The following is a 19,250-nucleotide window of genomic DNA, read 5'->3' as shown; positions in this document are numbered from 1 at the left end:
GTGAATCCACTTACGCAAATCAAGTAGGTGAGATCCAACAAATCAAATTTTTTGATGGCTCATTTCTTTCAAGAGACTAGCTCTTGGTTCTGTTGCCAATGGTTAGATGTACAAGGGTCCATGGAATGTTTTTTTTTTAATGATAAGGAGCTTTAACGTCTCTATAAGAGAACTACAGAGGCTACCTGCATTGGGAGTGATGGAGTTGAAGCCGATGATGAGCACTATAGAATTGGATATGATTGCTTAGACAAAAGTAGAAAAAGACCCTCGTATTTTTGTCAAAATCTTGATGTAGAAGGAGATTTAATCAATTGCAAGAATGATTGTAGATCATTCACACGGAAACCATAAAAGACAATGCACGAATTATGGGACGAAAGACTAAGAGGGAGCAATAGGACTATAAGAGAGCTGAAAAAATAGTTTCAACTCATGGTCAAGGAGACCAGAAATGTTTTTTGAAAAGAGTTTCTATCTCTATAACAACTCTTCTCTTGGAAATGAAAGATAAAGTGAACAAGTAAATGGAGTTTCATTCGAAACCAAGATGCTTTATAATTATGTGGTCTTACAAGATAGGTCTCTCCATTTTGGTTTATGGGTTGGTAAAAGGTGATTGGAAAGCAAGCAATGAGACTATGTGTACACAATATTCACAGTCATTTCATGGTGTGTTTGAGAGGTGAGTGTTCTGCTTAAGGAAGAAACCTACTTGTGCTTGAAGGTACAACTTTTTTGAGTAGCAAAGTGTTATTCAAATGAGCCTTATACATTTATGCATTTTGTTTTTGGTTGAAAATTTGAATGCTTTATGTTTTGCCAGGGGCATTTTGGAAGGTATGATTTAACTTAAGATTTGAGAATAATTTGGGGGGGAGAGAGAGAGAGAGAGAGAGAGAGAGAGAGAGAGAGAGAGCACTTCTTCCATCGATTCTCACCTTGTGTGGTCACGAGCTACTACTAAGTGCGATAGCCTTACCATGCTAGCATCCACCATTTTGGTAAAATACCTTAGAGGGCCCCCCCATAGGCCCTTTAAGGGGCATGGGACCATTACTTTTTGGAGGGGTCCCTTGAAAATGACATCGAGCTTCCCATAACCCCCTTATCCCCAAATGTGACTTGCTATAGCCCTTTATTTTTATTCTATTTCTAGCACTCTTACCCCTTGCACCTCTTAAAGACAGTCCATATGGTGCTTCTTTTGATGTGGGGGGTGGTTGAGACACCCCCTACCTAACTTGTAGCAGTCTTATAGGTTATCCCCAACGTTTGTGGAAGACGGTGCCATAAAACTAGGGAAAGCTATCAAGCACACATTTCCAATTCTGAGGGCCCTGTACAAATGCTTTTAGAGGGTGTATGGGGGAGCCCTATTAATCATACCTTATTGTCTCTTATTTTGGCATGCAAAATGACATCTAAAATTAGAGTCTCGAACGTGCACACAACCCAAAAAAATTTGTGCAAGCAAGGTCACCAACCCCGCCTCTGTGGGAAAATGGAAAGCAACAACCCCTTCCCAAATGCGTGCACTGTGCTTGGGGCTTTGCGAAAGAGCACCAATCCCTTTCTACTGCATGTGTAGCTTTGAAGACATATTTAGGAATTTTGGGAATTATTCAAGTCCCATTTCTTTAAAGGGTACTTGAAATCTAAGTATTATTGTGTAGTTGTGATAACATTGCTTGTGAGTCCTTGGTTATTCCTTTAAAATGTATGCCTCCTTCAATGAATATATGATTGTGTTTGTATAAATCACATGGATGTATTTGAAGGGTACTTGAAATTAAGTATTACAATGTAGTTGTAAACAATATTTGTTTGCTAACCCTTGGTTATGCCATTAAAATGTATCCCTCCTTCAATGAATATATGATTGTGTTGGTACAAAATCACATGGATGAATACATTAAACATGGACATTCAAAGGATGCCCTTGAAATTTATCTAGGACTCTCAAATTGTCCTTGTGTAGAGAATACTTGATATGAATGGATTTTATTTTTTCCATTGATATGACTACACTACCTATATAAGGACTACCTAGAAAATCAAATGTTTTCATGGAAGAGCATCGGATTTTCAAAAGAATATGGTGCTTAGAAACACCAAGATAACAAGTGACATTGGTATAATTGTATTGTATTATAGAGATAACCTAATCTAATAAATCACCTATTACAAGAAATTAAGAAACTACACACATATTTTTGGCTATCAGCATGGTTGATTAAATCAAATATCTTTCTAAGGTTAATATAGGAATTGACGATATCTCAAATAGATGGTGGTGTTTAGAAACACCAAAATAATTCATGAACCCAATATTATCATTTATTGCTCGATTTAGATACATGTACCGAATTCCATTTGACTCTAATACATGGAATCTTATTACGAAAATGCCTAGAAATTTTCTCCTTATTGGCCATGCTTTCCTCTTGTATAAGCTCATCCAAATAGCTATGCCGTGACTTTCCTTCTCTAACACTAGTTTGGTACCACAACCGCATATAACAGTGTCCTTTGGGGATCGTTTTGAAGAAAATACCAAGGCAAAATCATAATGAATTTCCACCAAGCTATATAGTGTGTGACTTGCCCCATGGGTATACTACATAAGAAAAACACTACATGTGCTACATAAATCACTAAAAAAAACATATTGGCTCTAAATTACATGAATATGTGGTGTCTATAAGTATATAGTGTGGCACATAACGTATTGTGATAAACAAAATTCATTTGACCTAGGAAAAAAATCATTCAATATAAGACAAAAATAGGCAAAAAGTAGAGGACATTGATGTGTCCATTTGAATTGTAAGAACTTTTTTAAATTTTGAAAATGGATTGTTCTTGCGTATTTAAATTTTCTCCATTTTACATGAATCTCTGGTGTGTGTAAGTATATAGGGTGGCACATAATGTATTGTGACAAACAAAATTCATTTGACCTAGGAAAAAAATCATTCAATATAGGGCAAAAATAGGCAAAAAATAGGGGACACTTATGTGTCCATTTTGAATTTTAATATATATATATATATATATATAATATGGAATACTTTTCTTGCATCTTTAGAATTTCTCCATTGGTAGCTTTCCCAAAAGAATCCATTTGACATTGTATAAAGCATAGAAATGACCTATGATTTTTCTCCAAGGTTTAGGACATTATAATGTCCAGAGGACATTCTAATTTCCACAAACTAGTGTTAATTAAAAGGCTTATGTTGTTTGATTTCATAATTGCAAAAAAAAAGGAAATCAAGACACTAACTGTCATTCCCAAAGATAATTAGCACCATCTCAATAGCTAGCATTAGAAATAATGAAAACATCATTAAAATTTCTTATAAATACACAACTCCAAATACAAGGTTCTCTCTCTCTCTCTCTCTCTCTCTCTCTCTCTCTCTCTCTCTCTCTCTCTCTCTCTCTCTCTCTCTCTCTCTTGTCAATCAATAACCATACATATTCAAGAAACACAAATTGTATTCAATAAGACCTAATTTATGCATGATTTTTAAGACATTCATACACCTTGATTACTCCATATGACATATTTTTAATCATGTACATAGATACAAAAGGATTTAACAACACATTTCTTTAGTAATCTTTGTGTTAAAAGAAGTGAACCCAAAGAAAATTACTTTTGGTAGACACATTAATTTTATATCTCTATCCTTGCCATCATTTTTAATAAAATGAGAGGATAGTGTTATTATTCTTAAGATGCATGAGTTACTCCCAAGCATCTACATTTAGCACTTGTACTACAAGATTTGAGCCATGTAAGAAAGATACATATGTTGAAAGGTAAGGTGAGATTCTTGATCGATTAGAGTCTCGAAGCAAGTACCTTTTGATTAACACTAGCATGGAGGTGCTTTTTTCAAAATGCACCTCTTGGATCTAAAAAAAAGGATTCTATTATGCAAATATTTTTAGCTTCTAATATGTTGGCTATGGATCCAACTTGGGTTTAAAATCCTCTTTGCAAGTGCATGGTACGTAGGCTATCATATCCTCTTTGCAAGTGCATGGTACGTAGGCTATCATATGAAACATGCATATGTTTGAGGCTCACTTGAAACTGAACCTTAAAGTTGAGGCCCATTGCAAGTGCATCTTTTACTCAAGCTAGAGCCTCTCATGGAAGTACACATTGAAGAGTTCAAACCTAGTAGTTTGAGAAAGAAGGTCCCACGTCTTTGGATGTAGTTCCTCTCTTGCAAGTGCTAGATTAATGGGGCATCAAACTTAGAATTGAGTCCCTAGTTAATAAGTTCATCTGAGGCTCAAATGCATGATGCCCAATTCATTTCAATGTCAACATGGAAGAGAGCTAAAATGAGCTTGAGCGTGGAATGTAGCATTGGGATTTTAACAAAAAAGTGCGCTAGAAAAAGAAGATTTCTTGTGGTTAGGATGTGCACACAAGCAATCTACCTACATAAAAAACTAGAATGAGCTCATTAGGTTGATCTCACATGCTAGTTCTACACTAGATTATGCATATAAGTTTTAAAATTAAGTTGGAGTCTCAAGTTCTAGAAACCTATAATTTAGTGTATGAAGGCTCATGTCCTTACATACATTAACATATGGAAGTCACGGGCAAGATGAGCTTCACATACTAAACCCAACTTGCATTTGCTATTCCACTATATGGAGATGAGGCTCAAAGAATTAGTCTATGAGGCTAACAATTTAGCACAAGACTCACTTACATGTGCTATAGTAGCTACATTGAGCCCATGAGGCTAGACAAGTGCTACACAAAAATATCAAGTCAAGGCTCAAACTTAGGTTCAAGTTTCACTTGTTAAAACCCTGAAATTCAAGTATAGATCCCCAAATGATTGTCCTAAATTAGCATATGAATGTGAGTCTTGGACTAAGGAAGAATGTTTTAATTCAAGTATAAAACCACACATGATTGTCCTATATTAGCATACAAATGTGAGTCTCCAATCAAGAAGAATCTTGGAATTTAGTTCAAATCTCCATCTCAAGGATTTGTTAGAGGATTGTATTTAAGTTCCAATCTCCACTAAGCAAGACCCATGCTCCACTTAAGTTCAAGAATCTTCCAAAGCCTCAAACTTAAGAGTGAACGTTTACCTCAACGAATACTTAGAAGATTGAACTTGAGTTCCAACCTCCACTAATGTAGAGGCTCATACTAATTAAACTTGAGCCTTTATTGAAGCACATGTTTCAAGATTTCCTAAGTTTAACCTCACCTCAAGCCTCTTACCTTGAGGCTAATTAAAGGCTCGCGGTCCTCCTCTAAGAACGTAGAGGCTCAAGCTACTTACATTTGAACAACTTTTTTGGAAGATTTAACTTCAAGTCTCTCCCTTAGAGGCTCGAACTTAAGTTCGAGCCTCCTTTGGGGTGGAGGCACAAGCTAGTTATATTTGAGCCTATACTAAAGCATATGTTTATACATTTACTCCTCCAGGTTCAAACTTAAGAGGAGGGTCAAACTTAAGTTTGACCCTCCTCTCAAGTAGAGATTCAAGCTACTTAAATTTGATACTCTTGTGAAGGACAAGGGTTGGACCATAATAAAGGTTAAGTTCAAACCTCTCCCTTTGAGGTTGCTTAAGAGGCTTGAACTTAAGCTCAAGCCTTCTCTCAGGCTGAGGGTCAAGCTTCTTAAATTTGAGCCTCCTACTGAAGCACATGTTCTGGGTTTTCCTAAAGTTAAGTTCAAGCATGTCTTGGATCAATATTAAGTTCAAGCCTGTCCAAGCTCAAACTTAAGTTCAAGCCTCTAGTAATGTAGAGGCTCAAGATACTTAGATTTAAGTTTGTACTGAAGCAGAGGCTGAAAATTTACTAAATCTAAGCTCAAGCCTCTTCCTTCGAGTCTACTTTGGGAGGCTAAGGTAGAGGCTCACTCTTTTCAAATTTGAGCTTTTATTGAAGCACAAGTTGTGGTCCTTTTCTAAGGTTAAGTCCAAGCCTCTCGCTTGGTGGCTGCTTAGATGCTTGAACTTAGGTTCGAGCCTACTCTAGGCTAGAGGCTTAAGCTACTAAGCTACTTAGAATGCTAAGATTTAGTGTAATCCCACCTTTTAAATTCAAAACTTACCTTTTTTCACAAATTTATAAGAAGGAAAGTCTACAAGTCCTTGAGATTTTAGTGTATTTACTTGAAAACAAATACCTCTACCTATTATATTTCCACTTGAAGGTTTTAAATTTAATTTCTTAGGAGATAAGGAGCTCTAATATGATGTATTTATTCTTAATAATAATGGAGCAAACATAAGTTGAGGAATGGGTTCTTTTCAATGCTCCCTTGTGGGTCGTTCCATAGCCAGTGCTCGCTGCTCCTCTTACATTGAAGCACATGTTCCGAACTTTGCTAAGTTTAACCTCACCTCAAGCCTCTTACCTTGACGCTACTTAAAGGCTCTTGATCCTCCTCTAAGGAGGTAGAGGCTCAAGCTACTCAACTTTGAGCTTGTATTGAAGGTTTAACTTCCAATCTCTCACTTTGAGGCTTCTTAGAGGCTCGAACTTAAGTTCGAGCCTCCTTTGGGGTAGAGGCTCAAGCTAGTTCTATTTGAGCCTATACTAAAGCATATGTTTATACATTTACTCCTCAAGGTTAATTTGAAGCCTCCCCCTTGAGGCTACTTAGAGTTCGAACCTCCTTTGAGGTAGAGGTTCAAGCTACTTACTTTTGATCTTGTAGTGAAGCACAAGGTTCGAACCTATTTAAAGTAAACCTCTCCCTTTGAGGTTTCTTAGAGGCTCGAACTTAAGTTTGAGCCTCCTCTCAAGTAGAGATTCCAACTGCTTATATTTGATCCTCTTATGAAGGACAATGGTTGGACCCTATTAAAGGTTAAGTTCAGACCTTTCCCTTTGAGGTTGCTTAAGAGGCTCGAACTTAAGTTCGAGCCTTCTCTCAAGTTGAGGCTTAGGCTACTTAAATTTGAGCTTCTACTAAAGCACATGTTTTGGGATTTACTAAGGTTAAGTCCAAGCCTATTCAGGCTCGAACTTAAGTTTGAGTCTCTGCTAATGTAGAGGCTCAAGCTACTTAAATTTAAGTCTCTATCGAAGGAGAGGTTGAAAATTTACTAAATTCAAGCTCCACATCTTCCCTGGAGTCTACTTAGAGAGGCTAAGGTAGAGTCTCAATCTTCTTAAATTTGAGCTTTTATTGAAGCACAAGTTGGGGTCCTTTCCTAAGGTTAAGTCCAAGCCTCTCACTTAGTGGCATCTTAGATGCTCAAACTTAAGTTCGAGCCCACTCTAGGCTATAGGCTTAAGCTACGAAGCTGCTTAGAATGCTAAGGTTTAGTGTAATACCGCCTTCAAATTTTAAAAAATTACCTTTTTTAACAAAGTTGTAAGAAGAAAAGTCTACAATTCCTTGAGATTTTTGCGTATTTATTTTCAAACAAATACCTCTACCTGTTATATTTCCACTTAAAGATTTTATGCTTATTTTGTTAGGAGACAAAGATCTCTCAAATGATGTATTGATTCTTAATAATAATTAGAAACAACCACAGGTGATACCTAAACAAAGTCATGAAAGATGGGAGTAGATGAACATACGTCTGCTAATGGCAGTTGAGGCATCGATTCTTTTCAATGCTCCCTTGTGGGTCGTTTCATAGCCAACGCTTGCAGCTCCTCGTGCAGCTCGCGCATGTAACTCCATCCACCTTCTCAAAAGGACTACAGTTTACAGTAGGTTTGCCCACCTTCTTGGGCTCGCGCTTGAGTCCTCGAGGCCCTATGCACCTGCTTGTGCATATGAGCACCAGGTTTGGAGCTCCAAACCTGGTGCATATGAGCACCAGGTTTTGAGCTACATCTGTAAGCTAGGTCAGGCATCTTGGGAGATCTCTGCTTCCTCTAGGCTATGCGCTATGATACTACGACCAACAAGTCGTGTGTGGGTGGTGCAGTAGGAGGTGGTACACGTTTGAGCTTTTCAAAGTTCAAGCAGTTGTTGCAGCGGCTATTTCTCAGATCTCAGAGTTCGGGAGTCCGATGTCTCAGGCTGCAACGCCACCTAACCTGTTGTTGCTCGTGGGCATGAGACTCATGCATATTGTGTTGTTGAGGTGGACTTGCTGAATCAATCCAAGCACAGTCCCTTTTTCTCCTACAGGCAACGACAACGTTGCACAAGGAAGAAGCTACATGCTAGTGATGCGGCATGTAGGAGGTGGTACACATTTGAGTAGTTGTTCCTCAGATCTCAGAGTTCAAGATTCCGAAGTCTCAAGTTGCAGAGCCACCTAACCTTGAAGTAGTGATGTGTAGACCTTCGCTCCAACTTAAGTTCGTTGTTCGAACTATTAGATCGGGCGAACCTTGAGAACTCATGCACATGCATGTATGAAACCTCATGCGCATTGATACGCACATGAGCTTGAGAAAGTTTTTTCTTATTTGCTAGGTGAAATCCAAGTGTCAACGTCTTGGAGTTTGATGGTATGTTGTTTCAAATTAAGTTTGTGGAGGCCTTCACTCCAACTTAAGTTCGGGTGAACCTTGACAACTCATGCACATGCATGTGTGAGACCTCATGCGCATTGCTATGCACATGAGCTTGAGAAAATTTTCTCCTATTTGCTAGGTGATTTTCCAGGTGTCAACGTCTTGGAGGTTGATGGTTTTTTTTTTCAATTGATGTGGAAAGTTGCATCGAGTCAACCATACAACTTTGGTGGGAGGGGATCATTACTATGAGCCCCTATGTTAGGGGAGTATTACCATGAGCCCTTATATCAGGGGCTTCATGGTAGCTCAACCTGATTGCGAACAATGCACGTCTCACTTAGAGGCACGCGTATGGTAGTGAAGTCTCCATGTGCATGGGGTATGAAGCTATACCTTAAGCCTTGAACCAGCATCTACAAGCCTCCACGTAAGGCATTTGGAAAGAGTTTCTAGATTAGGAATCGTTTGGGTAAGTGCTCCCCTCAATATTAGTGCTACTTCTAGGGATGCTCATCCTTGTGGTTGGTAACGTGCTAGCATGTGCATTCATTGAGCCTTTTTGCATGTGCTATTGTTTATCTACATTCTTTAGTACCTACAATCAGCAATCCCACACTAAGCTAGGGATGTGCACTGACTCATTTAAGAAAATTTTGTTGTTACAACAAAAGTTCCAAAATGAAATATGCATCAAAAATTTGTGCATGTGCTTCCTAAACTCATACCAAGTTGAGCAAAATTTGGAAACCCACAAGGCCTTGGGATTCCTTATGTTCACTTTATCACATAGGAAACATATTCTTTTTCATGTTACGGACCTTACCATTCATTATGATGAGCTACTACTTGGGAGGGAGTACCTCATACCTAGCTAGTTGTGGCTAGGGACAGGTGCAATAGCTCATGGTGTTGTGGTAATCGCTCGGTAATTGTTGATGTGGGAAGTATAGTGTACCAGACCAAAATCACATTGTGATCAAGCATTATTATCTCCCCCTTTAGGGCTCACTTCCATTGTGTCCATGGTAAAGGCCACAAGTGTGGATTGCGGGATAGGGCGGTAGACACTCATGATGTTATGGTAATCCACAAGGTGGGAACTATAGTGGGTGGGAATGCATCAAAAATATATTGTGGTAAAGGCCACAAGTGTGGTTGGGGATAGGGAGGAAGACACTCATGATGTTATGGTAATCCACAAGGTGGGAACTATAGTGGGAATGCATCAAAAATGTATTGTCGTAGTATGCATGAACGTTGGAGCCCCAAGGCCTAAACTCAGGTGGCTTAAGCTATGGCCACCTTTAGATGCAACCTAATATCATCCAAATCACATATGTTTTGAAGTGATAATTTTTTTCTTTAAATCTTAAATTGTTGTATATTTCAAGAACTCTTGCAAGTTGGTTTTTCCTCTCTTATATTTTGTCTTCTTGAAAGTGGTTGCATCCTTTTCTCCTATGGACGTGCAAAAGGAATATGGTGTAGCAAATTTGGATTGTACTTGGATGGGGTGAGATTTCACTCGTACATACTTAGATAGAAAACACAAGCGAACATAGTGTGCATATCACATCTCCAACCATGCTTCAACAAGATGGCAAAACATCACATTGTATGCTCTAGTGTTGAAATGAATACTAGAGATTTAATCCCTTATTCGGTATTTCTCCAAAAAGTCATAAGTTACTCTTTGGTGTTCCAAACACTATTGTTGACAACATCTGATGTGAGAACCTTTACAATCATTAACATGTATTTAAGAATGTTCCACAACTTTCTTATGTGCAACAACATAGCACACATAATCTCTTCCCCCGAACTTGTAAAATAAAGAATTGTCCCAAATTTGTGCATTTTTCCCAAAATTCCTAAATATGTGTTTTTGTGTGTGTGAGTGACCTTGAGCGACTACATGCTGCCCCAAGGTCCACCCTCACGTTTATGCGCTCGCCCCCTTCATGCTCGAGGATATTAATGGTGGATGCAAGTCACTCCAATTGGATGTTGGGGGTTACAATGTCAATCAAAGCCCATATATTGCAGCCCTTGTTTGGTCACTCGGATGTGGTGGTACCAAATGATGAAGTGCATGCATGCTATTGAAATACACATATTAGTGATTGCGATCGAGAGAGAACCCATACAATTCATCATGTTGACTGCTTTACAAAGAGGGGACATGGATGATTACAATTGGTGCACAATGAGCACCAGAATAGATGATGTCTTTATGGAGGCATATACCACTCTTTACAAGAATTCACAAGAAAAAATATCCAGCTTACAAGAGGATAGCACAAGATAGCTAGCTAAACTTAACGAGATGACAACATTGATGGAGCAGCTGACCATTGCAAGGGAGAGCCATGAAATTAAATTGCAAGACCTTAATGTCGGTACTTGACACGAATGCACATGCTCAGTGGCTACAAAATTAAGTTGAAGTGTCTAGTCTCTAGGCGCCACAAACAGAGGCATGAGTCAAGGATCAAAGTGATTTTCTCAAGAGATTGAATTCCAACCCCATAGACCTTACTTTCTAGGGGTTCATTTTAGCTTATCAATCCGTGGAAAAGTGAAACAAGGATCTAGCAATTGAGCTAAAGCTGGAACAAATGAAAATACAAGAGTTATCAGTCTCTTTCATGCACAAAGAAGATACATATCAAAAGTAGATTGGCCACTTAGAAGTTAAAGGGAAATCAAGAACTACAAGGAGATGATGTCATTGAGCCATTGCCAATAGAGATAGAAGCTCTGCAGTTTCTACAATGCGAAGAGAAGAATCATGCGCACCAACAAAATTTGAAGGTGAGCAAGGACCCCTCAACAACTTCACTGCCAAAGTGAAAAGATTTTTGAAAGTCAACATTGTGTAAGAGATAGAGGATATATGGAAGGAAGAAATGGCATGGAAACAGAAAATTCTACACTCTACCAATGTTGCCCAGCCGACTTCCCAACAAATCATCAACACCACATGGCATGAAAAGTTTCTTCCGTATCCTCTTGTCAAGTACAAGACCCTCAAAGTCAAGGAAAGATTGGTTAAAGGTCATGCTACAAACAATGCAGATCCCTTGGGGGGTGCATTATGTAATCATGTTAATGTATAGCGTGAGTTCTAAAGGAGGGATTTTAAAATACAAAAAGTATAGGCAATTTAATAGAGATACATTAAAATAAGGGTTTTTTGTATTCAATTTTGGAAAATAAGCGGTCATTTTATTCATTCAAACATGTTAAAAGAGGGGTTTTTGCAATGCCCTATGAACACACATATATAGGGTGTTACTGAATGGTGAACCCTCTGAGGTAGATTCACACCTAGTCGAGTGAAATTTTTGGCCAAAGAAACATCAAAGTTATCCAATACCTATACACCCAATCTCCTCAGGAAATTCAAAGAGACCCTACTTTTTTTCCAATTCCTAGAGTCATAAATTGGGAAAGCCAACAAATAATTTTATAGAAACACCCTACAGGAAAAAGCTGATGAAAATTATATGCTAAAGCCTCTAAAGTTGTTAACATCTTCAAAAGCCTTTTTGCTATTGCTTGCATCATGTTCATAAAGATTGCCAAGATGATCCTCACATGTTTACAGAGATTTCACCAAGCAGAGTAGATTGATGCTCCATGGATGGCTTTCCTCAAAAGTAATTAGGGGATCCGCTATGACTTGTTAGCTCAACCACCCAATAAAGCTTTATATGGAATCTTTTCCAAGGTGATGTTTTTTCCATCATTCTACATGCAGATAATTGAAGAGGCCTTCTACATGGGGTTCTTCATTTTTAGATCAAGAATCTTTGGCCTCAATGTAGACAAGATTTGTATTAGTTTTTTTGGCTACATCGCCATGGGTCTTAACACCCCTATTGACTAGTAATTTCTAGTAGAAGCGGATAAGAAACTTTTCATTGAGTACTATGAACCCCTCAAAGTTGTAAAGAAACAGTGCCAAGCAAGGAAAGTGGACTACTATCATACTCCCTAAAGTTGTTTCATGGACGACCCAATCCAGGAGGGGGGGGGGGGGGGGGGGGGGGGGGGGGGGGGGAATGCTAGCCACATTGCTAACATCAGACCTATAAACAAACTATGATGTGAGCAACTTGGAATAATCTAGCACAATTTTTCTGTAATTTGTTTATTTCAAATTAATAATGTAGAATATGAGCGAACCAAAGCAGATCTAAATACTTCCAAATTGTATCAATGCGTTCCTAGGCTGTAAAAGAGTTTGAAGATTATTCATTTTTGATGCACAACCTTGGGCAAAGGTATAAAAGCCAATTTTTTGTAAAACCTAAAGGGGTTTCTTTAGATTATAAGTGGTACAACATTTTTGCAGAGCATTCTGTACTCTTCTTCTTCTTTCTCAATCTCATAGCACCCTCATGATTTGTTTGATTGAAGGGCCCTCTACGTCATTATGTTCATAGGTGGAAGCTCTTTGTGAGATTGTAAGTCTCTTTTAATAAAACTGTGTTTTTGTTGATGCTAACGTCCTTCTAGATCCAGCCATAAATTAGGGTTTACAAACAAAATTCATTTTATGCATAGGAGGGGTGTTGGGGAATCATTGCCAAGCTCTACGGTGCATTCAAGGGCCGAAAACATTTAGGTCAAATCTTCCCTTTAGATAATAAGCACAATTTTGGAAAGTAGTTGAAAGAGGGATTTGAGGGCATAGGTATGCGTCTTTAGTCATTGCTTATCCAGCCTATAAGTCTAGTTGTGTTTAGACCTCGTTTTCTTAGTGAATCTATGAAATTTTCTTGCACTTGTCAGAGCTAGCATTTGTTTCCTAGCATACAGTTGAGTGTAGCTTCAAGAAGATGGGGATTGAGTGTGTATTTCAAGAGTCTAACAACCTCATGTAGCCTCCATGTACTAGTCAAGTCAACTCTGTCCTATGGTATTGTCAAGCCTAGGGTAAGACCGAATAGGCAAATCACCAAGATGGACATGCGGTACAAGGGGTCCCTATAATTATCTAGGCAAGGCCTATATGGGGCACAATTTCTGGAAAGTAGCATGCTCAAATCCCCTCATTCTCACATTGGTATTGGATCTAGGGAGGGGGAATTTATGAAGGAGGGGGGAAAGAAGTACCGTTCTCTCTCTCTCTCTCTCTCTCTCTCTCTCTCTCTCTCTCTCTCTCTCTCTCTCTCTCTCTCTCTCTCTCTCTCTCTCTCTCTCTCTCTCTCTCTCTCTCTCTCTCTCTCTCTCCCCTGCTTGTCATGGATGGAAGGATAACAGTTGTGTGAACAAGACTTGGAGCATGAACTTCTTGGTTGCTCTTTTGATCTATACCTCTCTCTCCATGAAACATGGAGGCTTACCGTGGGCACGAAAACTTAGCAGGCCGAGGATGAAGGAAGAGCGATGTTGTGGCCTGGGCATGGCCCCTTGGTTCAAAGATGAGCGAGGTCAACTTGGGTAGAATCATGCATTCTTAGACTTGATGGGTGCACATCGACGAGAGCATAATTTTTTGACTCTGATGAAAATGGGTTCGTGTTGGAATTAGGGTTGCAGGAAAACACACACACTGATAGATCGCTTTTTGTGTGTACAAAGTAGCGTGTATATGCATGGGCATATGTACAAAAATATCTAAATACATGCATTTGGAAGCTTCTCAACGTTCTTTCAAGTTTTAAAAAATGGTGCAATGTGTACACACGATGAATAGTCAGGTTCGCGTAATGGTAGTCGAGCACACGTACGTGCCTAGACAAGGTGTCGATGCCTTGGATATGTCTCTAAGTGGCTTGTTTTGGTTCTAGGAAATGCGTTTTAGCTTTTTATAATGTAAATAATTCAAGTGGGATGCCTGGTCACCCTCAACCCGCCCGAGAAGTTTGACACATACAATAATTGTCTTTTTATGGTGCCTGATCTGCGGTGATGCGTCCCCTGCCCTAGAAGTAGTCAAAAATGTTATGTGAGCATGTGAAAATGATATTTGAGTATTAAGGACCAAGCCTACAAAATTTGGCAGATTTTGGAGTCCTTTTGGTATTTTTTCAGCGAAAAATACCTGTCGAGGGTCAAAACTCACCAAAATTGTGGCTAAAAAGGGCAAAAAATGTCCAAAATTGGTGTGAAAAGGCTTCAAATTTCCACATCAGTCACGGTGCTGTGAGTTTTAGGACTGATGAATTAATTTTGAAGCCAATAATCATCACTTTCACCACTCTCTGTGTGGGAGGAAGCAGGGTTCCTAGAGGTGGTCTAGTGCAGTCCCATCGCGTTCGTGTCCTATTTTTGAGTGTGTGGAGGAGTGATGATAGATTCTTCTCTTCAATTTTGCACTTGGGAGAGTCTATTAAAGTTTGAAGGTTTCCATTTATGTGTGTGTGCAAGGAATTGAGGGAAGAAGGTGCGGCTTTCTGCAAGACTATGTGGCCCTGTATCGGTGCCATTACCGGGTTGGTGCTACTCCAAAAAGTCCAATAGAGTGGAGTTTGGTGAAGGATTTGCAATGGTTTTGGAGAGGTCTTTTGTGTCTATAGTTTTTGAGTTTTTGATGGTCTTTCTTGTATATTTGGGTCACCATCAAAAATATGATTTCAAGTGTTGATCAACTTGACTCACCTTGTAGTGTCTGTGGGCAGCCAAGGGCTTGTAGGTCGAGGTGTTTGGGGTTTGAATAGAGCTTGTGGGTAGTATTTTCATTGAGATTTTGAGTGGTGGTGAGTGAGGTGAGAAAATTAAGGAAATACCTTGTGTTTTGTTAAGGTTTTTGGGTGTGTGAGTGTGTGCACGTTGTCTTTTGCTCCATCATCCTTTGGCGATCCCGTTGGGGAGTGGAAATTTTACGGTTGTGCACCCAAGTGAAACGGTTTTGCTGTGAATTTCAAACATCATTGAGAAAATGTTTTGGTTTTCTTGAGGTGCAAGACCTCAACCTTTGTGGAGTTACTCACGCAAGGAGCAGTGACTTTGAATGGATGGCGTACATAGTCAGCCAGTGTTCATAGGGAAGGAGGACGTAAAAGACTGGAATATTGCTAACTTTGAGTGGCATACGCTTGGTATGCACATTGTGAATGATGAAGCAAAGCTTCATGTATTTCATCTTGCACTCAAAGGAGAAGGTCATGAGTGATTGAAGGTTTAGAGGAAGACAAAAGGCAAACATGGGAGCAGGCGAAGCAGGTAATTTTTGATAGGTTTGGGAAGAGACTAACAATGACAGAAGCAACGATAAAATTGAGAGGTTTGTAGCAAGATGTTCATGCTAACTTTCAAGAGTTTTTGCAATACTTCAAAGGACTTTGGGTGCAATTAGAGGTAGCATCCCAAGTACCTCGAGGGGATTTCTTTAAAGTGCGTCCGTTTATGGATTGGCTCCATCCAAGTGTAAGTGATAAGGTCGATCACGAGGAGACTGCTACATTCGAAAGATCTATGGAAATTGTTGAGGCCAAGAGCAAAAAGATAAAGAGAAGGTGGGAGCAAGGCATGACACATGCTAAGCTAGTTGTGGTGCAACCAATGGTTCCCATGGCAGTGTATGATAGAGTGGAGCAAGTGGTTCAAGGTCCAAATCCTGTTTTCAGCTTGGGTTTTTCATGATCTTGCTTGGTGCAAGAATTAGGGATAACATAATGAATAGAAACCAAAGAGAAGAGCGGCCAGCTGGGAGAGGTAGGGGACGGAGGCTACAAGGAAGATGCTACAATTTTGATAAGAGTGTCACTATGCCCTTCATTCTCTTGAACCTCCAAGAGAGAGAGGAGGGATGTACCTCTTAAATGGGCGTGGTCGAGGGAGAATAGAAGAGAATCATTAAGAGCGGGCACTAGAAGCACCACCTCCGCAACAACAACCACAACCATTGCCTACAAATGGAGAAGGTAGGGTTGTTAACATCATTACCCTTGAGCATCAAGATGTGGATGTATTGGTCAATAGGAGAACTAGGCATGATAGGGATAAACAAACAGAAGAATAGAGGGAAACCAGATTAAGGAAGGGGAAAGCCAAAGTAGAAGGCCAATCAGAAAGTAGCAAGAGGCGGCAAAGAAGAAAAATAGTTCCAAAGGATAACCTTCTTGGCCAAGGTGTCAAAGATTATGATATTGTTATGACACATGAAATCAAAAGTCCAATATATCTTTTGGTCAGTTGGTGACTTTAAACGCTAAATTGAGGAGGCAGTGGACCAAATGTGTGAGTATGCGGCTTCCTTCAAAAAATGAAAAGCATCAAAGCATGTAGTCATCCTTGAGGGTTGGTCACCCAATGGATATGGTGCCAATAGTTAAAGTTGTGTTGGGAAAGAAGATGGAAGTGCAAGCATATGTGGATGGTGGTGCCCAGGTGTGTGCCATGACCAAGGCTATCATGAAGGAAGCACATTAATAGACCGCTTTTGGTGTGTACAAAGTAGCGTTTATATGCATGGTCATATGTACAAAAGGATGTAAATACAAGAATTTGGGAGCTTTGCAAAGTGGTTTCAAGTTCTAAAAAAGATGGAACGTGTACACATTGTGAATAGTCAGGTTCGCGTGTCAGCAGTTGGATACATGTACATGCGTGGATAGGGTATCGGGGCCTTGGATATGGTTCCAAGTGGCCTCTTTTGGTTCTAGGGAATGTGTTTGAGCTTTCTAGATGTAAATAATGCAAGTGGGAGGTGTGAACACTCTCATCGCACTCGAGAAGTCTGGAACATGCAGTAATTGTCTATTTACAGTGCGTAGTATATGGTAATGCGTGCACCGCCCTAGAAGTGGTCAAAAATAGAATGTGGAGATGTGGAAAAGTGATTTGGGTATCGAGGATCAAGAGTACAAATTTGGTGAGTCTTGGAGTCCATTGGGGGTTTTTCCCACAAAAAATACCCGTCGGGGGTCAAAACTGGTTCAAAAAAGGTCCAAAAATGACCAAAAATAGTGTGAAAAGGCTTCAATTGGCCACATTAGTCACGGTTCCGTGAGTGTTCCAGATGAGGGGTATTTTTGAAGCCAATTCTTGGCACTTTCATCTCTCTATAAGGGGAAGGAAGCAGAGTTCCTACAGGTGGTCTAGTGCAGTCCCTTCATGTTCGCGTTCTGTTTTGGAGTGTGTGGAGGAGTGAATGAGAGCTTTCTCTCTTCAATTTTGCACTTGGGAGAGTCTATGGAAGTTCTAAAGTTTCCATCAATGTGTGTGTACAAGGAATTGAGGGAAGAAGGTGCGGCGTTTTGCAAGACTATGTGACCTTGTATCAATGCCATTAGGGTTGGCACTACTCCAAAGAGTCCAACAGAGTGGAGTTTGGTGAATCTTTTGCAATGGTTTGAGAGAGGCCATTTGTGGCTGGAGTTTTTGAGTTTTTGATGGTATTTCTTGTATATTTTGGTCAAGTGTGATTCAAGTGTTGATCAACTCGACTCACCTTGTAGTGTCTGCGCGTAGGCAAGGGCTTGTAGGTCAAGGCGTTTAGAGTTTGCATTGAGCTTGTGGGTAGTATTTTTATTGATCTCTTGAGTGGTGGTGGGTGTGGGTTGGAATTCAAGTAAATTTATTGTGTGGTGTTGAGTTGTCTGGGTGTGTGAGTGTGCGCATGACATATTTTGCTCCATCATCCTTTGGCGATCCCACTGGGTACCGGAAATTTGCATGTTGTGCACCCAGGTGAAGCAGTTTTGCTGTGAAGTTCGAGCAAGCGGTTTTGCTGTGAAGTTCAGGCTTCATTGAAGAAAAGTCGTGGTTTGGCTGAGGTGCAAGACTTCAACTTTTTTAGAATTACTCATGCAAGGGAGAAGCGCTTTCCAAGTGATGGCATATAGTCGGCCAGTGTTCACAGGGAAGGAGGATGTGAAGGACTCGATTGCAGACTTTGAGTGGCATATGCTTGGTATGCATGTTGTGAATGACAAAGCAAAGCTTCATGTATTTCCTCTTGCACTTAAAGGAGAAGCTCGGGAGTGGTTTGAAGGTTTAGAGGAAGATAAAAAGCAAACATGGGAGCAGGTGAAGCTGGCAATATTTGACAGGTTTGGAAAGATACTAACCACAACAGAAGCGACAACAAAATTGAGAGGTTTGAACCAAGATGTTCATGCTAACTTTAAAGAGTTTTTGCAACACTTCAAAGGACTTTGGGTGCAATTGAGGAAGCATCCCAGGTACCTCCAAGGGATTTTTTAAAAGTGCATCAGTTTATGGATTGTCTCCATCCAAGTTTAAGGGAGAAGGTTGATCAAGAGGAGCCTACTACATTTGAAAGAGCTGTGGAAATTGCCGAGGCCAAGAGAAGGTGGGAGCAAGGCATGACACACGCTGAACCAGATATGGTGCAACCAATGGTCCCTGTGGAAATGGATGATAGAGTGTAGCGAGAAGTTCAAGGTCCAAATCCCGGTACGGCCCGGGTTTTGCATGATCTTGCCGGTCAGTTGCCAGAATTAAGAATTAACATAATGAATAGGAACCAAAGAGAGGAGCGTTTAGCTAGGAGAGGTAGAGGATGAAGGCTACAAGGTAGAGGCTACAATTGTGATGAAGAGGGTTACTACGCCCTGATTGTCTTGAACCACCAAGAGAGAGAGGAGGGATATACCCCCTATATGGACGTGGTTGAGGGAGAATAGAAGAAAATCATCAAGAGTGGGCACTAGAAGAACCACCGCCGCAACAACAACCACAACCGTTCCCTAGAAATGGAGAAGTCAAAGCTATTAACATCATTACCCTTGAGCATCAAGATGTGGATGTTTTGTCCAATAAGAGAGCTAGGA

The sequence above is a fragment of the Adiantum capillus-veneris genome, chromosome 5 (assembly GCF_014529385.1).
Source record: "Adiantum capillus-veneris isolate H3 chromosome 5, ASM1452938v2, whole genome shotgun sequence".
Lineage (NCBI taxonomy): Eukaryota > Viridiplantae > Streptophyta > Polypodiopsida > Polypodiales > Pteridaceae > Adiantum > Adiantum capillus-veneris.
Note: the sequence above shows the minus strand (reverse complement) of the source record.